This window comes from Tenrec ecaudatus, chromosome 3 (assembly GCF_050624435.1).
Source record: "Tenrec ecaudatus isolate mTenEca1 chromosome 3, mTenEca1.hap1, whole genome shotgun sequence".
NCBI classification, from domain to species: domain Eukaryota; kingdom Metazoa; phylum Chordata; class Mammalia; order Afrosoricida; family Tenrecidae; genus Tenrec; species Tenrec ecaudatus.
Genome location: NC_134532.1, coordinates 138,581,804 through 138,598,611, shown reverse-complemented (window position 1 = coordinate 138,598,611; position 16,808 = coordinate 138,581,804). Strand labels below are relative to the sequence as shown.

Below are 16,808 nucleotides of genomic sequence, written 5' to 3'. Positions count from 1 at the left end.
AATGGCTCCTGTGCTCCTGTGGCTTACAGTGAGGTACGTGACTTTGTGGTTGAAAGCATAGTCCAATGAATAAATATAGAATTACAAACTGTGTGCAGTGCCTGAAAGGGACAAAGTAGGTGGAAATGAATGAATAAATTAAAGAGAATCCTATCAATAACCACACCAAACAACGGATACACGCCAGGAGTTCACCCTACTAATCAAGCGCATGTGTGACCCAAGTACACAAAAGTCATTAGAAGCTTACTTTCATTTTGGTATAATTCCCATGTAACTATTCTTCTAGAATAATTAATGACTATAAGCAGTTAAAAAAATTAGACCTTTATTCCGTGAACAGGGAAGGACTTTGCAAATTAAGCATGTAACAAGTTTTCATTTTAGTTAATTTACATATCATATAACTCAGTAGGTTAAACATATAAAAGAGTTGTCTGATCATCACCATAATCTACTTCAGAACACTTTATTTTTTCTATCTCCCCCAACCACCCCTGCTCTAATCCCCACAACTATCACTCCAGTTCATACTTCTATCGATTACCTATTCTGGATGTCATATAAACATGGGAAAGCAACAAACAAACAAAAAACATCAACAATAACAAAATAAAACAGAAAAACCTCCATTGGAAAGATGACAGAAAAGAATAAAAACTTTTAAATAGGTCAAAAGGAAGCACAGATGACAACATGTTACATTTTAACCTACAACTTTATTAATCCACTCTCCAATGATGACGTGTTACATTTTAACCTATGTCTGTATTAATCCACTCTCCAGTGATGACAATGTGCTACATTTTAACCTTCGTCTGTATTAATCCACTCTCCAGTGATGACAACGTGCTACATTTTAGCCTACCTCTGTATTAATCCACTCTCCAGTGCGCTCTGTCTGATAGAAAAGCTACTTACATCCCTTGACTACACTGAAGGAAGCTTAGTCCACATGGGGAAGCTGCAAATGGATTTGAGGTTTTGGTCATCCATGGACTTCTGCAAGCCAGGTGTTCTAATCTAAGCTCTAATACAGTTCTCTCCTCCAGATTTGGATTTTATTATTTACAATCCTTAGATCCAACCTACTGGTTTCCTAGCCAACAAAGGTAAAGGTCAAGGGACCATGTTGCTGAGAAACAGGACCAGAGAGAGACTTGGCTGCTGGCTGAGGAGAGGTAGACCACCGCCTGTCTCCTGTTTGTTGCTCCTGACTTGTGCTAACCTATTTCCCTAAAATCTCTCTTAACGGTGAGTATTGTCTGTGAGTTCTATGTGGCCATTGCAGTGAAGTAGAGGGCCATGGGGAAAATGGTTGGTGTCAGAATAGAATACAGAAGGATGGAGTGTGGAGGTGTCTGACCCAGCCTCATGGCAATAGGGAAGTCAGAGGAGGTTAGATATGTCCATCTCCATGGCCATTTACCACAATAGGTAAATAGAGGGTAAGTTTTTATTTATTCCTGACATGAAAGACTATTCCCTGACTGATTTTTACACATTTCTCATTTCTGCTTTTTCTGTGGGCAAATCAGTTTCCTTTATTTTTATTATATTTGTCATTCTATTTACTTCACAAAATAAGAATACAATGGCAAGATGCTAGTTTTCACTTTGATAGTGATTTCCTCTTTTTAAAATAGTTTTATTGAGCTATAATTAGCACAGCATACAATTCAATAGAGCAATCATATCAAGAAGTGTCATTCATTCATCACCTCAATCCACTTTGGAACATTTTCTCCCTTCTTGTACCCATTGCTGTTGGCTCTCCATTTCCCTGATTGCCTCCTTCGAAACTTCTATTATGAAAAACTTTGAGAATATAAAAGTAGAGAAATTAAATTAATCCATCAAATTAAATATCAACGTTTGGCCAATTCTATTTAATCGACACACTAGTATTCACTTCTCCCCACTCTCTCAACTGGGAGATTTTAAAGCAAATCTCAGACAGCAAATCATTCCATTAAACTAAGTTTGTTTCAAGGCACTGAGAAAGACTGAGCAGGGGGTCATTATAAATATTTCAGAAAACTTCATCGTTGTCTCTTTTTATGCAATAATAGCTAAAAATAACAGTATTAAAATAACTTCCACCCTTATTCAGCCACCTAATTGTTTCAACCAGGAGAAAGACAAAGCTTTCTGCTTCTGCCAAGAGTTACAGTCTTAAGAACCCACAGGGGCAGTTCTATCCTGTCCTATAGAGTCACTATGAGTCAGTATCAACTCAATGGCAGTGAGTTCTGAAGTTTTTCAACTGGAAATGAGTTTAAGATGAATTATTTTAGTGGGTAGTACTTTTAGATTTATTCCTTTTATATCTCTGTTAGCTTGGTTCTCTATAGATGCAAAAACACTGATGCTTGTCTGTTTTGTATATAGACAGAGATTTATATCCAGAAATGGCTTACACAGTTGCAGAAAGAGCTAAGTCCAATCAAGTTCAATTTAGGCTTCTCCTGACCCTTGAGGAACAGGAAGCCCAATGAGGAAACACATATAGGTGGCAAAGTCTGGTGTACGCATAAGTCCCAAGTTAGCAAAATGAATACACCATCAGTAGTCTGCTGGTGGCTCCTGGTATTGGCAGTCAGTACAGCAGGAGATGGAGGAACCAGAAGCATAATCCAGCTCTAGCAGAAGGCAAAGGGCTAAAACTAATTCAACTCTTTGGTCTCTCTCTCTCTCTCTCTCTCTCTCTCTCTCTCTCTCTCTCTCTCCCACACACACACAAAGATGTATGACATGAAGGAAGCATCATCTGGCTGTGATACAATTGATAGGTGGAGCTTTGCCCCTACTCAGTGTCTAGTTGGCATAATCCCTAACCATCTTAATGTCTAGAGATTCTTTCTTTAAGTCCATAATATTCCCTAACCTTCAAAGTAGGTGACATTTCCAACTTCACTACTATCCAGTCTATTCTGAGTCATAGCAACCTTCTCTAGGGGTCTGAGGATATGAATTTTTATAGAAGAAGAGCTGGTAAATTTACACCGTAGGCCATGTGGTTAGCAGGCCAACCTTTACCCGGCAGCACCCGAACTTCACAAATGCACAAAAATCACAAACTCTGTCTTTACCAAATTAATAATTGACAAATAATCTAGAAGGGGAAAAAAGCAATAAAACACTACAAGAATGGTGTTTAAATTTTCTTTATGGTCCCTTAACAATCTTTAAGAAATAAGGAAAGCCTGTGCTTTTTTCAATCATATTTTCTTTGGCATCAAGGCATCTCTTTATGGGCAGGGCTCACTTAGTACTCAAGTGAGTTATTTTGAGGCACAGTGTGGCCACCAGTCCTGGAATCAATGGCTGAGCTTCCTCAGGGACTAGCTAAGTAATTTCATGTGATGTGCTTGGGAACATTGACAACCATGCCACCTGATACATAAGGGCAGGGTGAGAGATCCTCTTTTTGATAAATATCATTGCAGGTCATATTGCAATATGGATCACAATGTAAACAAGGTGTCTTTCGGGAACCCGATTACAAGTATCTACATATCACCCCCTCCCTGGGTGATGGACAACAGAAAAGTGGGTGAAGGGAGACATCAGACAGTGCAAGATATGACAAGAAATAATAAAAATTTATAAATTATCAAGTGTTCATGATGGAGAAGGGGCAGGAGGGAGGGGAAAAATGAGGAAATGATACCAAGGGCTCAAGTAGAAAGCAAATGTTTTGAGAATGATAAGGGCAACAATATACAAATATGCTTGACAAAATGGATCTATGTGTGGATTGTGATGAGTTGTACAAGCCCCAATAAAATGATTAAAACAAACAAACAAACCAAGGTGCCTTTAATACCATGTTTATCATCACTACCTACCAAGACTTCACTAAAACAACAAGGAAATGAAAAACATATGAACTCAAAAGAATAAAGAAACTAGTAGATAAAAATAGGAGCTGAGGTTGGGACTTGTCGCTTTCCGGTAGAGATGCGGGGCAGGCGGCTCGGGCCCCGGGGCTGGCATGAGCCGCGCGCCCAGCGGGGGCAGCGCAGCCGACGCGGAGCCATGGCCAGCACTGTGGTGGCAGTTGGACTGACCATTGCTGCTGCAGGATTTGCAGGCCGTTATGTTTTGCAATCCATGAAGCATGTGGAGCCTCAAGTAAAACAAGTTTTCCAAAGTCTACCAAAATCTGCCTTCCGCAGTGGCTATTACCGAGGTGGATTTGAACCCAAAATGACTAAACGGGAGGCAGCATTAATTCTGGGTGTAAGTCCTACTGCCAATAAAGGAAAAATAAGAGATGCTCATCGACGAATTATGCTCTTAAATCACCCAGATAAGGGAGGATCTCCGTACATAGCAGCCCAAATCAACGAAGCTAAAGATTTTCTAGAAGGCCAAGCTAAAAAATGAAGTAAATAGCTGTACTGACGGGTTTTGAGACTAAACCTTTATGGGAGCAGCAAGGCTTGTCTTTCTCCTGGAAAGAACATACTCTACTGCCGTGGGTTTGGTCCGCCTCGGTGTATTCTGCACTCAAGGCTAAAAGAACATACTCTTCTTTTCAAGGGATCCCTGGGATACTGGAAAACTGACAAGACTTGAAATTGTAGGTCCTGTTTTGAAATAAAGTACTTACCTTATAAAAAAAAATAGGAGCTGAGAAGATGAAAGGTCAACAAAAATTTGGAAACCAGAAAGCAGATGGAGGAGTACTAACTGATGGAACAGAAGAGACAGATGAAATTTAATTATCTCCAGGAAGAGTATTACAAGGTGGTTCATATTATAAGACACCTCTGCCACATACCTCTGCCACTGAAATATCGTAGGAACCTGAAGCACCAGCACCATCTGATGGTACAATGTTAGGACGAGACCATACTTTGGAAGACAGACTGGGAGAATACATAAGGAGCCATTGAAGTCAAGGTCCCTTTCCATGCTCCAGAAATCCCCCGACTACAACCATCCCTTACCTGGCAGAAGACAGACTGATTCTCTTTGAACAATGGAGCTATGGACTTAGAGGCAGTAGATACAGCCGACAGCAGGGATAAGGGACTACGTGAAAATAACACAAGTCTACATCCTCATAGGTGAGGGTCTCCCAACTTAATTTTTCCCAATATCAATTTAAATTACACTTCCAGAATGTGGAAACTAGACTTAGTGTAGAGACAAGAGTTTCTTTCTGAGAAAACTGATCAGATCAAAAATAATAAGGAGAAAAAAATTGACATGTGGGGGCTTCTACTACTGACACACCTCAGTCACCAAGACCAACCATACATGAGATTCCTGCCAGCCCGTCAGTGCCTAGTGTTCCTGCCTTCACACCCTGGCTCTTTGACGATCCCAGAAATTCTGTGAGCCCTTCCATAAATTCCTCCTAAGATTAAACTAGCTAATGGAAATTCTGGTATTTACAAGTAAGAGCCGTGACAAAGGTCAAATATAATAGTACTCAACATTAAAATTATGAGAAGCCTCAATGTGTCCTGATAATGCAGAGAGCTCTAAGGTAGACTGTCAAATTTTGAAAGGTAAGACACAGAACAATGTGTGGTATTCAAAAATAAAGCATAAAAGAAGGATTTTTTATTAATAGAAATAAACTAAATCGATACTTTCAAAACATCATGGAATTTTGTACTTGGAGTCACATTATCATAGTGAAAACTAGCACATAAACTCAAGATAGCCTTGTATTCAAATCCTAGTCTTGTCGATTACTAGCGTTTATCTCTTTGGCAATTTTTTTCTCCTTTTCAGGTGCTCTGGTGGCATAGTGGGTTATGCATTAGTCTGCTAGTCACAAGGTCAGAAGTTCTAAACTACCAATGACTCCATGGGAGAAAGAGGAAGCTTTCTGATCCCATAAAGAGCTACAGTCTCGGAAACCCACAGGGACAGTTCTACCCTGTCCTATAGGAGGGTCCCCTATGAGTTGGCATCCACTCAATGGCAGTGAGGTTTTGAGCTGTTAGTTTCCTAATGATGCTGTTAAGAAAAATGCTACGGGTGCATGACTTTAAAGACTAGAATTATTCTCTTATAATTCTAGAAGCAAAAAGTCCAAAGCAGGGTTTTGACCATATCAATTCATTCTTGTCAGTAGACCTCTATCAGGGATCCTCACAGGGCATTTATTTTCCCTGCGTGTGCACGCACCCTTGTGTCTATGCTACTTTTTACACAATTCAGAAGTGATTGGGTTCAGGACCCACCTTATATTGATATGACCTCAACTAATTGATAATATTGCATTATGGACTATGATTATATTATATCCACAGATACAAGACTTAGATCCAAACTTATCATTAGGGGTTGGGAGGCAGACACAATTCAATAAATAACAGACAAGCAAGGAAATGGTTAAGCTGAAAAACAAGCAGTGAATAGTTGAATCACAGAGATACAACTAGACTCCCCATAGCACAGTAACACGTGTGAAACAACACAGCTGCCTGAAGGTCATGTTCATAGAAAGGCAGAATCATTCTGTAGGTAATCAATTCTGTACATTAGGTAATTTCAGATGAATAAATTATGAGTAGTATGAGTAGCTTGTAGAAAAAATGAATAGCATGTTTAAGTGATAACATCTTATGAAACTAAAAAACTCAAACCAAATGCAATATCATCAAATAGAACTGCCCCTTTTGGGTTCTGTGAGTTTAAAAATCTTTCCAGAAGAATACAGCCTCATCCTTCTCCCACCAAGCAGCCGGTGGGCTTAAACTGCCGACCCTGTGGTTAGCAGCTCAACATGTAAACCATTTTGGCACCAGAGCTCCTTTAAGTTAGAAATGGGAACTCTGGGGGCTTAGTGGGCCAAGCGTTGTGCTGCTAATGCAAGGTCAGCAGTGGGAACTAACATCCACTCCATGGGAGCAAAATGGAGCTTCTGAATCCCCAAAGAGTTACAGTCTCAGAAACCCAAAGGTGCCGGTCTAGCCTGTCCTATACGGCCATTGTGAGTCTGAATTGCCCCGATGGTGATCAGAAAGGTTAGCAAAAAAGAGGATGACCCTCAGCGAGATGGTTTGATCGAGTGGCTACCACAACGTACTCCAACATAATACACAACAATTGTGAGGAAGGTACAGGCCCCAGCCGTGTTTCACTCTGTTGTACGTAGCATTTCTATGAGTCAGAAATGATTCAAAGGCATCTACCAGTAACAAATGCAATTGAAATAACACTTTTCCTGGCTAGCCTGCCTGGCTAAGTCAATGGGATATAATAGCTAGAATGTCTGAGAGAATTGTTAATTAAGATAGTAATATATCTTAAATGTTAGTATAAATAGGAAGTATTTCTAACAATACACATTTCATACTAGCCCTGTGAGGCCTGTAGTATAATTTGTTTAATTTTACAGTAGAGGAAATGGATTTTTTAAAAAGCTTAAACAGTTGCCAAAACCACAAGCCAGGGAAGTGAAAGAGCCACAAGGCAGGGCTTTCTCCCTGGGAAGCCCATACTTCTTGGTTACATAGGCACCCAATTACCTGGGTGTCTCAGAGTCAGTTGTTAGAGATTAACCACTCAAATGGCTTAAACTGTCTATCACATCTTCTTGCCACCTCTGGGGCTCTAATGTCCTCCTTCTACTCCTATAAAGATTTCAGTCGCAGAAAGCCACAGGGACAAATCTTTCTGTCATGGAAGGACCCTATGAAGAGGAATCAATTCAAAAGCAGTGAGTCTTTGTAGTCCACATCCATTGCCATTGCCCCTACATACTGACAGCAATGAGGAGGACAAACCTAGAACTACTGGACCCATTGACTGTCGAGATGAACTGATATGGGGGGGGGGAGAAATTTTTTAAAACTTATATTTAAATAAGCCAGGAAGAACTTTCTCCTTAAAGTAACACTATGAATAAATCATTTCTAGAGCACCATTGTGCAAATGTCATAAACAGAATCTCAGAAACTCACAGGGGTAGAGAGAGAGTGTGTGTTAACTGGGACAAATGTTGATACTCAGATCTTCAGCTGAACATAGAATTCACTCTTAGAAAGAAATTTCTAGATGGAAATTTTTTTTAAATACAGAGAATTAAAAAGTGATTTTTAAAACCACAATGGAAAATAGAGAATTCTTTATTTAAAAAATAATAAGATAAGCAAAGGCACTTAGAAATAACCAATAATTATGATGGATAAGGGCATCCCTGTTCCATTCCATGCCATTGTCCAGTTTAAGGGACTATTAGTGAAACCTATCAGTTACATGCCATTTAAATGTTTATGGAAATAGGTGCCCCAGTCTAAGTACTATTCCATCTTTCTGCTTCCTTTAATGAAACTTCTTTTTTTTAAAAAATCATTTTATTGGGGGCTCAGACAACTCTTATCACAATCTATATTAATGAAACTTCTTGAGGAAGAATTGCTCTCTCCCTGTAGATTGTATTATTGATCCTCAATGTCCCTTTCCCTCTCCATTCTTCCTATGACTGCAAAGTGTATAGAAGTACAGTTCCTTAGTTCACTGGTTATATACGCCATTGGTCACATACATCGCTTTAAACAGTGGGATGTGGACAGGAGTAACAATTGGTTGGTTTCAAAATGAGGTAATCAGAGGCATCATGTATTTTTGCCAATCCCTCCTAGAACTTCTGTCCTTTATCATAAAAGAGAGGGTACCTTGAATTACAATGCAATGTAAAAACAAAAAAGAAAACTCCTATCTTCACAACTGCATCAATAGACAACCTTGTGATAAACAGAGAAAAGCCTGAAGTCATGGATTGCATTTTATGTTGCATCCACAATCCACTCATAGAAGCAGCAGTCAAGAGATAAGATGGGGTATTGCATTCAGCAACTCTGCTGCACGAGACCCTTTTTAAAGTGTGAAAGAGCAAAAATATCACCTTGAGGACTAAGGTACCCTTAACCCGAGCCATTGTAGTTCAACCACCTCATATGCATATGAAAGTCAAACCATGTTGTGAATGAGGGGGCATGCAGATTGGGGACCCAGGACCCATCTGTAGACAACTGCACATCCCCTTAATTCAGCTAATGGGGTCAACTAACACCTTCTACCATGCCTCCCCAGCCAGAGGTTTAAATACCTTGACTGTGGGACTGCTGGCCTTTCAGCTCTTCTGCCTTCTCCCCTTGACCCTGCTCCTGAACCCACATGTGGTGACCTGAGAACAGAGAGGCTGCACACGCACATGCACACACACTGCCATGGAGTGAGTTCTGACTCACAGCAAACGGACAGGACAGGGTAGGGCTGCTCCTGTGGAATTTTGAGACTAATTATGTAAGGAACTAGAAAGCCTGTCTTTCTCCCTTTTAACTCATAGTTCTGAGTTGTGTTTGTGTGTGTGTGTGTGTGTGTGTGTGTGTGTGTTACAAAGATGCTACATTGAACAAAATAGTTTACTACAAAAACTTAAATTGCCCAGCTATCAAAAGATATAGCGTCTGGAGTCTTAAAAGCTTGAAGGTAAACAAATGGCCATCTAGCTCAGAAACAACAAAGCCCACATGGAAGAAGCACACCAGCCTGTGTGATCATTAGGTGTCGAAGGGATCAGGTATCAGGCATCATCAGAACAAAAAAATCATATCATTGTGAATGAGGCAGGGAGTGTGGAGTGGAGACCCAAAGCCCATTTGTAGGCCACTGGACATCCCCTTATGGAAGGGTCCTGGGGGGGAGACAAGCCAGTCAGAGTGTGATGTTCATACAACTCTCCTCTAGTTCCTAAATGCTTCCCCACCACCACCACCACCACCACCACCACACACACACACACACACACACACACACACACTGTCATGATCCAATTCTACCTTACAAGTTTAGCTAGACCAGAGGATATGCACTAGTACAGATAGGAACTGGAAACACAGGAAATCCAGGGTGGATGATCCCTTCAGGACCAGTGGGGTGAGTGGCCATACTGGGAGGGTGGAAGGAGGGTGGGTTGGAAAGGATCTGCATGTGAGCTCCTCCCTGTGGGATGGACAACAGAAAAGTAGGTGAAGGGCAACGTCGGACAGGGCAAGATATGACAAAATAATAATTTGTATGTTATCAAGGGTTCATTGGGGGTGGGGGATGAAGAGCTGATGCCAGGGGCTTAGGTGGAAAGAGGATGTTTTGAGAATTGTGTGGGCAATGAACGTACAAATGTGCTTTACACAATTGATGTATGTAAGGATTGTGATAAGAGTTGTATGAGCCCCTAATAAAATGATTTAAAAATTACTTAAATTGATCTGCATTTCAATGGCTTTCTGGGTTTTGTGCATATTTGACAAATATGCATTATCAAATATAATCTTTTTAAGCTAACTCATAATTATCGAATATTTTACCAATATCTGTGATTTTTTTAAAGGTATTATTAATTGGGAATTATACATAGATCATATCATTCCATAGTTCAATCACACCAAGCAGTATTGCACCCTTGCTACCATTATCAGTTACCAAACGCTCTTTTCCTTCCTGTACTCCTTGACATAAGCAGCCTTTTACCCCCATCCCACCCCATCCCACCACCACCACTGTACCCCACCCACTTCTCAAACCCTTATTCCACCTGCTGTCCCTAAAGGTTCATCAGTCCTGGGTTTCACATATCGAAAAAATGAAAACCATATAACACACCTTTAAGAGGGTAACCCCCAAAGACATAACACCTCAAGGTAAACCCTATTATAAACAAACAAAATATCTGTGATTTTAAAAATACTTCACAATAATGAAATGAGAAGTAATCTGCTGTACTATGTATACACTCACATTCTCTGGAAGTTAGTAGCTACGTGTGATTTTTTTTATTAATCATGGTTGGGTTTTGCACATAGCATGTTTATGAAAGGACATAGTATCTGATAGTATTTGAAGTTCCAGAAATGGAGGTGCCGTAAATGGTATGTAGTGACCATATCTGACCTCCTCTGGCTTCCTCTTGTGTGGGTGGAGTTGATTCAGGTCAAATTTTGATTAGAGGGCAATGAGATAAATGGCTCTGCCAGGCGCACCCTTGTCTCCTTGCTCCCTGGTGATCAGACCAGCATGCTGCTGCTTTAATTAGTTCTCTTTCTCAACGTGTGTGCTGCATTACCTGTGGGCCAAGCCAACCTATGGATTGTGTCACTAGAGCTTGAGGCTCCTCTGAGACCTGCCTCACCATGCTGCTGAGCTTGAGGCTGGTGGATCCTGTCACAATGCTTGAGTTGCAAAACCCCTCAAGGCCTGCCTCACTAAGTTCCCAAGCTACTGACTGTTGCAGATCCATTCTGCTCTCTGCTGCCTGCAGTCTGTGGGGGGAGGTCAGATGCTTAGACATCCTCCCTGGAGGCCGAATGCTGTCTCACCACACCACAGGGGTGGACCTGCTCCCTGTTGCTGGAGACAATGGACTATTTCTGCCTGAAGCTTGCAACCATTAACTTAGTTCCTGTAGGTGGGGTTTACACCCTACTGCTAATGGTTCTTATGGAGATCCAGCTGCCATCCTGACTCTAGGATCCGCCCATCTTGCCACATGTGTACCCCCAATCCCTCCTCTTCCTATTGTGTGGATACCCCTAGATCACCCCCTTCCATAACTGTATTACCTATAGCACAACCCCTTCCTGTGATGTATGTTTTCACCTGTAATTAGGGGGCTTGCATGTCCCCAGAAAATATAAAAGGCTTGGTTAGCATTAAAGATTCCCTCGTTCCCTCCACATGAACCACCAAGAGGGGCTGAGGTGAGCATGCTACCATGAAATGTGTCTGACTCCATTTATTTCAATATTTCACTTCTATCTCTCATGCTCTCTGTAATTTTACTATAATCTTTACTTATTATCACTGTACAATTGTGCCTACCGGACCCGTAATGATGTGTTAGGGGCTGGTTTCCCCTGACATATGGCGCCCATTACGTGGGGCCCCATAGGAAAAGAGCTCTTTTGAGTTATATCCTGTGTAACAATTGTACGGCCTCATCGAACAGAGAGAGTAAATTGGAATTTTTTGTTGTTGAGTTTTTGAAGTATGTTTTTTAGTCCGAGTGAGATATGGGTCAGGCAAAGAGCAGGGATACAGAGTGCGGTATCACTCTTTGCCACCTCTTGAAGAAACAAAATGTAGTGGTAAAATGAATAAGAGAATGAAAGAGTCTTTTTAGGAGTAAAGAAATTTAGGAACCTTTGATATGGAGATCTGAGATAAGGTAGTCATTAACTTAAGAAAAGCTCACCGGGAAGGGCAGAGAATACCCTTGAGGCCTGGGAGCTGTGGGTGCAGATTAAAGCAGTGTCGGAGCTGCCGCAGGGTGAGAAAGCAAAGGAGCAAGACCAACAGAGCAATGAGAAGCCTCTAAGCTACACAGACTTGAGTCAGGTGAGAAGCAGGCAGAATGAGTGTCACGCAGATGAGAAGATTTTAGGTGTAGCTGAGAAGGCAAAGTTTGTATCAGGAGATAGCAGAGTAGAAACATCCGCCCAGCCAGAATATAGTGCAGGCAATCACAATACTATCAAGCAAACCAGTGCTGGAAGAGAAGAGATTAGATCCAAAGAAATGCAAATAGAGAGATTTAACCTAGAAAGTGAGGCTCAGAAAGTGAGAAGCAAAGAGTCAGGGAATAGGAAACACCTTTGCTCTCACGGGTGGAGAAGAGTATAGCTAAAGAAGCAGATTTAGAATTCAGAATGGCTTATCCCGTTAGAATTATAGACAGGGAGCCTGACCAGCAGCACCCCAAAGGGAATCAAGAAAGGTGATATACTTACTGCCTTTCCCTTTAAGCTACTGAAAGATCTTAAGCAAGCAGTGTCTAGTTGTGGTCCAGATTCACCATTTGTAATTGGTATGGTCAAGAATATGGCAGATATGGAATATTGGATCCCGGCACACTGGAAAGCTTGGACGAAAGTGTGCTTTTCTCCTTCAGAATCTTTGTAATATCAGATGCTGTAGAACGAGGCAGCCCTTGCACAAGCATGCAAAAATTCAGAAGATGGCATAGATATAGGGGTTCATCAGTTGCTAGGAGATGAGAATTATATCACAATTGAGTCACAGTTAAACTTTCATGAGCAGACTTTTGCACAGGTTTGGGAAGTCTGTCTTAAGGCCTTGGAGAAATTAATATCTTCAGGAAACAGATGGCCAAGTTACATGACAGTAAAGAAAGGGAATGATGAGCCTTTTATAGATTTTATATCCAGGTTGCAGGATGCTGTCCACAAGAATGTAGCGGACAAAGGGGCAGCAGATAATCTTATTCTTACATTAGCATTTGAGAACTCGAATACATCATGTCAAGCTGCCTTATGCGTTTTCAAGGAACAGAGAATACTGTTGGATTATATCAGGCTGTGCAGGGATGTAGGGACAGATGAGCATAGAGCCAACCTCACGGCTGCTGCTTTGGCAGGTTACGCCAGACCTAAAGGGAGATGCTTTACATGTGGAGCAGAGAGTCATTACCAGAGAGAGTGCAAACAGATATTGCAAAAGAACAGGGCAATTCATAATGGAAGGGACCCATGGAGAGGGCCCGTGATGGGCTCCAAGGAACCGGGACTCTGCCCTCGCTGCAACAGAGGCAGGCACTGGGCAAAGAACTGCCAGTCAAAGCTTAACAGTAAGGGACATGTACAAGGAGATTACGCCCCAGCCAAAAAAACGTGTAGTGGGAGTGCTCCGAGCCCCTCTGAACAGAGCACAGGCGATAACCCTCAGATACAGGGCCCCATTGGAAATGCTACGGATCCTCAGTCCGATGTCCACTCCTTCCAGCGCCTATCAGATATTGGCTCTCCTCCTCCAGTAAAGGGAACTCTTCACTAAACTTGACCAGTGGGGAAAACATCCAGCTTCTACCAAATAAAGAGCCTACTGCGGTCAAGACAGGAGTCCTTTACCTGAGGGCACACTTGGGTTTTTGTTAGGGAAATCTGATTTAAATGCAATCAGTATAGAAGCTATCACAGATGTGATTGATCAGGATTATAATGGAGAAATTAAGGTGATGGTTAGATCCAGCACGCCCTGGGCCATAAGGAAGGGAGACAGTTTAGGGCAACTATTGCTACTCCCTTATGCTCCTAGAAATAAAGATAATACTACTGAGGGAGAGGCAGGAGGCTCCAGGAGTCAGGAGGTCTTTTGGAGTGCTGTTCTAGATAAGCAGGCACGTCCATTTATGGAGATAACTATTGAGGGAAAGAAATTCTCAGGACCCTTGGATTCAGAGGCCAATGTCTTTGTCATGAGCTATCAACAGTGGCCCAAGGCCTGGCTGCTGGGCTCCCGAGATATTGCCATGGAGGAATCGGAGTAGATCAGGAGAAGGTATGGCAGAGCAGGAAAATCTTGCGGTGCACAGGCCCTGAAGGACAATCTGGGCTCATGAAACCTGTGGTAACTCTCACCCCCATTAATTTATGGGGAAGAGATCTGTTACGGCAGTGGAAGCCTACCTAGATTATATATCCCTCCACAAAATTCAGTAGCACAGTATGTTATGAGGAATATGGGATATAAAGGAAATGGACTCAGGAAGGATGAGCAGGGAGATCCATGGCCATTGAGGTGACTCCCAAAAATGACCACCATGGCCTAGGATATCCAAATTTTTAGTTGGGGCCGCTGTCATAAAGCCTGCACCCATCAAGCTGACTTGGAAATCTGATGACCCAATATCTGGGTAGAGCAGTGGTCCCTTAATAATGAGAAATTGCAGGCTCTGCATGATCTGGTACAAGAACAGCTGAAAGAGGGTCATTTGGCAGAGATTCTTAGCCCCTGGAATTCCCATTTTTGTAATTAGAAAGAAATCAGGCAGACGGAGCATGCTCATAGATTTAAGAGCTTTCATTCCATTATACAGCCTATGGGGCTCTGTAGCCAGGCCTCCCTTCACCTAGCATGATTCAAAAAAAAAAAAAAAACAGGATATGTTTGATAGACCTGAAAGATTGTTTTTACACTATTCAGTTAGATCCTGCAGATTATGAAAGGTTTGCTTTCACTGTACCTGAATTAAACCATAAAGCTCCGAATAAGAGATACCACCTTAAAACTCTAGCTCAAGGCATGGTAAACAGTGCTACTATGTGTCAATTCTTCATAGGGAAGGTGTTAGAGCCGGTCAGAAGCTTATATAATACACTATATGGATGATATTTTAATAGCTACACCTAATAGTGACATGTTGCAGCAGACTTATATAGTCAGTGAAGCGATCTCTCAGGCGGGATTAGTGATTGCTCCTGATAAGATTCAAACTACCAGTCCCCACACCTATCTTGGGACAGTGATAGATTGGACCACTGTCAAGACACAAAGATTTGAGATTAGAAAAAAAAACATTTTAGAACATTAAATGATTTCCAAAAGCTTTTAGGAGAGATAAACTGGATAAGGCTTTACCTAGGAATCCCCACAGAGGAACTTAAACACTTATTTAACATATTAAAGGGGGATTCTCAGCTGAATAGTCCCAGAGAGCTTACCCTGAGGCTCACCTGGAGCTACAGTTGGTGGAGGAGAGGCTCAGCGGGTGTGGGGGGGGGGGGAGATCTATCATGTCGATCCTGACAAGAGCATAAACCTTATTATCTTTCACACTCCAGTCCTTCCCACTGCTACTTTGGCCCAAGAGAACAAGCCTCTCGAGTGGATACATTTAGGGAACACTGGTCCTCAGGTCATCTGGCCTTATTGGGAGCAAGTAGCCCAGATAGTATCCAAAGGCAGGCTCCACTGCCAGCAGCTGTGTGGTTTTGATCAGGCTGTCATAATTCTGCCTTACACTCCCGCTCAAGTGCGGAACCTTTTAGAACTTGCCATGGATTTTCAGATAGCGCTAGCCGAATTCTATGGCAAGCTAGACTGTCACTGTCCTCCAGGGAAGCTTTGGAGCTTTCTAAAGCAGACTCCCTGGACTCTCAGCAAAGTGCTCTCACACAAGCCGATTACAGGAGCCCCCACTTACTTCACAGACGACTCCAGCAATGTCATGGCAGCCTATTGGGGTCCCTCCTCGCATGCTTTTCAAACTTGCTACACCTCTGCTCAGAAGACAGAGATCTTTGCTATCATTTTATTACTTAAGGACGTAAAGCAACCTATCAACATAATCAGTGACTCTGCTTACACAGTGCAGGTCTGTTCCTTCATTGAGACAGCCAAGTTGACGGTAGATCCACACTGACATTGGCAAACTATTCCTCACTTTACAGAGCCAGGTAAGAACACGCTCTCATCGCTTCTTCATAGGACATATGAGAGCACACACGCAGCTGCCGGGACCCATTTCCCTGGGAAACATCAATGCAGACATGCTAACACAAAAGGCATTCACTACCCTAGAGCTTCCACAGGCAGACCATCAAAGGTTGCACAATAACGCTGCCAGCCTTAGGGATAGACATCACCTGACACGGGCACAGCCAGGCAGATGGTCAGAGAATGCCCTCACTGCCAGCACGCCTCACTCCATGAAGGACCTGACGGAGTCAACCCACGTGGTGGCCAGTCAAACGCTATCTGGCAGATGGACATCACTCACATACCTTCGTTTGGATGTCTAGGAGCAGTGCATGTTACTGTAGATACCGTCTCAGGATTTTTATGGGCATCAGCCATGGCCGGCGAGTCCACAAAATATGTCATCAGCCACTTGCTAGCTTGTTTCGCTCTTGCTGGCCACTCCTACACACTTAAAGACAGACAATGGCCCTGCCTACACTAGCAAGAGATTTCACAATTTTTGCCAAGATTGGAATATTCATCACATAACAGGGATCCCTTACAACCCCCAAGGCCAA

At 42.2% G+C, this 16,808-nt stretch overlaps 1 pseudogene; it reads left to right on the top strand.

Moving 5' to 3' along the window:
- Nucleotides 1-3,941: 3,941 nt before the first annotated feature.
- Nucleotides 3,942-4,483, top strand: LOC142443577 (mitochondrial import inner membrane translocase subunit TIM14 pseudogene; annotated as a pseudogene).
- Nucleotides 4,484-16,808: the final 12,325 nt, after the last annotated feature.